A 6028-nucleotide genomic window follows, 5' to 3' on the forward strand; every position below is an offset into this window, starting at 1 on the left:
GTGTGGTCCATGAATGGTTTCTTAGGTCCAATCAGTTTAAGGGCTCCAAGCCCCTGCATTGAAATACTAAATATAATAATGGATTCTCACCTGTGATCCCAGCACTTTGGGAGGCCAAAGCGGGTGAATCATGAGGTCAGGAGTTCAAGATCAGCCTGGTCAAGATGGTGAAACCCCATCTCTACTAAAAATACAAAAATTAGCCTGGCACAGTGGCAGACACCTGTAATCCCAGCTACTCGGGAGGTTGAAGCAGGAGAATTGCTTAAACCCAGGCGGCAGAGGTTTCAGAGGGCCGAGATCATGCCACTGCACTCCAGCCTGGGCAATAGAGTGAGACTTCGTCTTAAAAAAAAAAAAAAAAAAAAAAGCATTCTCCTCTTAGAACTGCACATCAAGTTCAGAAATGCCACCTGGCCATCCCTGTTGGACGTGGTTACCGTCTTTGGATCTGGGAGCTGAGGCGTCTGCTGTGAATGTTGTCCACATGTACTTGGAGGGCATTCCCTGTCCTTATTCCTCTGGAGTTCCAAAGCAAAGTTTGTTTTATGAATCCCCGTTCACTACCACGCTCCTCTCCAAAACACACCCACAGCGTACTCTTTCCCCTCCTTTTGACATCTCATTTCAAGGACACGCTGTGCACATGTACTTGCCCCTCATAACGGCTCGTTGTTAGGGGCCTGCTCTTCTGGACTGGGAGCTCTCACTATTTCCCGGTCACCCCGACGCTGAGCTTGCCTGCTATCTTCTCCCCTTTGGAGAGGACACACACATGGCCCCACACAAATATTTTGTGCTGGTGACCTCCTGTTTTTCCCCAAACACAGACTATAAACACTGGAAGGGACTGCAGACTCACCCAGTTCCACCTGCTCATTTGGGGAAACTGAGGGGTACCAACTTACCCAAGGTAGAACTCACACATCTTTCCAACCATTTCACTTTATCCTGGTATAAACCTGAGCTGACTGCATTCTTTTTCCTTCCCCCTGTAGAGAAATAAAGTCCCGTTTAGGTTTTCCCAAAGCACTGTCTCTGTACAGTTGGCTGTTTCCTGTGGACATTTTCATTTTCTCCTGTGTTTTTCTCTCTCTTTGCTGTGACTTACAAGACCATGAACACACAAGCACAGGACCCCAGAGGAAAAATTCTCTCTTTCAGTGTGTGGCTCCAGGAGGAATGAGACTACTGGCAGTGATGTTTGACTAATGAGTGCCATCATGGTGCTTCACCATTAGCGGTCACAGAAACCTTGCAGGATGTGTCTAGGGAAGTGGATTTTGTAGGGTTAGCTAAATTTGTACCACCTACCACACAATAGCAGTGCTGTACAGAAAAGGTGGCTTTGAAACAGGTTCAGTTTTGCATTACTGTGAGGTACAAAATCAGGTGAAGGGCCATTTCTATACCTTAAGAATTTATATTTTTCCTCTTAGATCTGAAACTTTATTCATCCTGTGTCTTCTACCTTTAACAAATTCGGACATTATTTCTCTCCATTTTCTGGGAAGACAATCCACCCCCAAAATTAGCTGTAAGAAATAATGTGATCATCAACAGAGTAAAAAGGTAACCCTCAGAATGAGAGCAGATATTTACAAATCATGTGTCTGATAAGGGATTAATATCCAGCATATATAAAGAACTAAAATTCAAAAACAAAGAGCTAATTTAAAAATGGGCATTTCTGGGCCAGGTGTGGTGGCTTACACCTGTAATCCCAGCACTTTGGGAGGCCAAGGCGGGTGGATCACAAGGTCAGGAGATCGAGACAACCCTGGCTAACACAGTGAAACACCGTCTCTGTTTAAAAATAAAAAAACAAAATTAGCTGGGTGTAGTGGTGGACACCCGTAGTCCCAGCTACTTGGGAGGCTGAGGCAGGAGAATGGCATGAACCTGGGAGGCGGAGCTTGCAGTGAGCTGAGATAGTGCCACTGCACTCCAGCCTAGGCGACAGAGTGAGATTCAGTCTCAAAAAAAACAAACAAAAAAAAAGGCATTTCTCCTAAGAAAATATACAAATAACCAATAAACACACAAAAAGAGGCTCAATATCACTAAACATTAGGGAAATGCAAATCAAAACCACAATGAGGTAACACTCACACCCAATAGGATGGCTACTATCAAAACACCATAGCGAAAAGCAAGTTTTAATGAGGATACACAGGAATTGGAACTCTTGCGCCCTGTTTGTGGGAATGTAAAATGGTACAGTGGAAAACAGTATGTTGATTCTTCAAAAAATTAGGAATAGAATTACCACAGGATTCAGCAATTTTGCATCTATAGGTTGGTGCAAAAGTAATTGTGATTGTTGCCATTAAAAGAAATAGCAAAATCTGCGATTACTTTTCCACCAACCTAATAGGTCTATACCAAAAAGAAACGAAAGAAAGATCTCAAAGAGATATTTGTACACTTATGTTCATAGCAGCATTGTTCATGATAGCTAAAATGCAGAAGCAACCCAAGTGTTCCTCTGCAGAAGAATGAATAAGCAAAATGTGGTATATACATTCAATGGAAAATTATTCAGCCTTAAAAAGGAAGAAAATTCTCACACAGGATACAACATAGACGAACCTTGAGGACATGATGCTAAGTTAAATAAGACAGTCACAAAAAGACAAATACTGTATGATTCCACTTATATGAGGTAATTATTTGAGTATAAAATGACTAGATCTAATCTAAATCTGCTAATTACTAGAGCATTCAAAATAATAGAGATGGTGGTTGCCAGGGGATGGGAGCAATTGAGAGTTATTGTTTAATGGTTAAATAATCCCAGTTTCACAAGATGGAAAAAGTTCTGAAGGTGGATGGTGGTGATGTTTATACAACATTATGAATGAATGTATTAAAACCACTGGAACTATACACTCTGAAAAATCATTAAGATGTTAAATTTTAAGTTATGTGTATTTTATCAAAATAAAAAATTGGAAATAATGTTGTAAAGTTTTAATAATCTAAAGAAAATTCTTCCTTTAGGGTATTATTCCCAAAAACGTGGTGTTGGTGTTCTAAATATCTGGGATATTATTTTTATAATTTTAAAACATGCAATCAAGCTGCTGAGACATGACTCTTTTAACAGTACATCTTTGAGTGAATGTGAATGTGATAAACTCTGCTTTCTAAAAAATCCTTTTTAACCACTTAATGCCTCTTTTAGCTGCTAGGTCTAAGAACCTATAGAGAGGGGATATGGCAGAGTGTAGAAATGACCCTAATAATTCCTCCTGTATCTATGTCCTTCACCATACACATCTGTATTGCTGTCCAATACTGTTTCTGAGCCTAACCACGGACCTGTTTTGGTCAACAAGGTAAAGTGGAAGTATCAGTTCCAAATCTAGAACTCCAGAGACTGTGTGCGTTTCCTTTTGCTGTCTTGTGCATCTGCCATTGCCATGACAACATGCTCAAGCTAGCCGGCTGGAGGAAGAGAAACTGAGCAGCAGAGCTGAGCCATCTCTGTTGCTGCTGCAGTCAAGGCCAGTCTAGATCAGCCAGCTGCCAGCCAACTCTCACATATATGAGTAAGCCCAGCCAAAATTAGCAGAGCCAGTTACCTGACCTCCAGGTGACCCTAGATGTTTACTGTTGCGTGTCCCTGAGGTTTTGTTACTGCGAGGGAGCATTATTGTGGAAGTAGATGATTGATTTAGGGAATTGCCTCATATGCTTTTTTTTTTAATCACTCCTTTCCCCCTTGCTTCAATTGACTTGTCACAAATACATACGGACATTGTTAGATGTCTACCCAATATCCACTGTCCTGCTTTTTCTTACTGCCAGAACCTCATGCCCAGCTAAAAACCTACATTCTCTGGCTTCCTTTGAAGAAAGGAGTTGTCATGTGACATTCCTTTGGCCAATCAGAAGCAAGTGAAATATTGAGTAGTTCCTTGAAGGAGGATGGAGAGTCCTTTTGCCCTTCTCCTTCTTCCTTCCTGGAATACAAATCTGATGCTGGAAAATATCATTGGCCCCAAGGAGCCAGCGCAAGCTGAGAATGACTGAGAGGAAAGCAGAAAGAGCTTGGGTCTCTGATGGTATGCCTACAGTACCAGCCTTGGGCTGCCTCCATTTTCACTTCTAGTTACATGTGAAAAAAATAAGACTTCTCAACTAATTATGCCACTGTTTTTTTTGTTTTTTGTTTGTTTGTTTGTTTGTTTGTTTTTTGGCTTCTTTTACTTGTAGTTCATTGTAATTCTTTTTTTTTCTTTTTCTTTTTTGAGACAGTCTCACTGGAATGCCCAGGCTGGATTGCAATGTTGCAGTCTCGGCTCACTGCAACCTCTGCCTCCTGGGTTCAAGGGATTCTCCTGTCTCAGCCTCCTAGGTAGCTGGGATTACAGGCATTTGCCACTATACCCGGCTAATTTTTGTTTTTTTCAGTAGAGACGAAGTTTCTCCATGTTGGTGAGGTTGATCTTGAACTCCTGACCTCAGGTGATCCACCCACCTTGGCCTCCCAAAGTGCTGGGATTACGGGTGTGAGCCACCACGACTGGCCCATTGTAATTCTTAGTACCACACTCTAGCACCTATTTTATCCTTATTTGAAGAAACTGCTTATAACAAATAAAGGTGTCTTTTAAAGATATTTCACAGAAAATATTGTGAATTACTATGCAAGTCCATCAATCATATACATAAAAGAACAATGACTTCCATGCATTTATGTTGGTTTATATTTTTGAAAGTTTAAAATATTCTTACTAGATTCCCCTCAATACACATTTGATTAGTACCCCATGTCCACTCTGTACTAGGGGAAACTGAGGCAAGGAAAGGTTTAACTGAGTTGTCCAAAGTAAAACAACCTGTTAGTCAAAGAGCTTGGTGAGGGGGACTTGAAAATGGGTTATTCAGGATTCCAGATGTGTGTCTCGATTAGACCTAACTATAATGATTGAACTTCTGTACCTTGGACTGTGACCAGCCTTTACTCAGTGAGACCAAAGACACTGAGTCTTTAACTCTGAATGGACCAAGCAAGACAGAAAGTCACCACAGTCCAGGACAGGCTTGTTTATAGGAAAGGGGAAAAGGAATAAAGGGTAACTTGTTGCCTTTTGTGTCCACAAAATTGTGTGCTCTCTCCTTTCTGCCCTAAAGTGGAGTGAAGTCCATTGGTTATAAGTCTGTCTCCCCAGAGCTTCCTGGTGACCTCCTCAGGAGCATGACTGATGTTTTTATTTATATATCCTTGCTAGGCCAGTGGGTACAGTTGTGCAGGTTGGTCACTGCCCAAGGGTACCAGTCTACGGAGTGAGTGAAATCCACATTCATCAAGCAGTAGGGACTATGGGATTATTCTACATCAAGAGGAAGGGCTTTTTTTTCTAATTTGCACACAGGTACTCTATGGAACAGCGGGAACCCTGGTCCTTGATACGTGGAGCAGAGTACAAGAGGCTTATTTGATAATGAATAACCTCTCAGATGACTGCTTCTTTTTTTGAAGCTCAGTTTAATCAGGTTTTACTAGCAATGAAGTGTTTCTCAGGTGGGAGTTGGTGAGTGTGACAGACACTTAAATTTTTTCTCTCAGGTTGCCACAGAATAGTCATAGAAGTGAATCACCAGTTTCAAAGCTCAGAGAACAGAAACAAAAAATAAACAGTTACCATTTATTAAACAATTATTATGTGTCAGATAAAAAGCATTTTATACTTATTATCTCATATAATCCTTACAGCAAAACTGTAAGGTAGGATCCATAATACCCCCATTTGAAATACAAGGAAATGGCTTCCAAACTGCTCAAAGTCATATAGATAACAAGCAACAAAGTTTGGATTTGAGCCCAGGCTTGTTTGATTTTAAGCTCTTTGTTCTTTGTCATGCATTTTCCTAAACATATACATTCTTTGTCATTAGTACAGGTGTAGCAAAGACACTGGTATTCACCAATTGTTCCATTGACTCCCCTACGTTTTCCACCCTTGCTTGTAATGATGTTGGGGCTGTATGATCGGGTGCTTCCAACAGAACATAGGTG

This window comes from Papio anubis, chromosome 6 (genome assembly GCF_008728515.1).
Source record: "Papio anubis isolate 15944 chromosome 6, Panubis1.0, whole genome shotgun sequence".
Taxonomy (NCBI): Eukaryota; Metazoa; Chordata; class Mammalia; order Primates; family Cercopithecidae; genus Papio; species Papio anubis.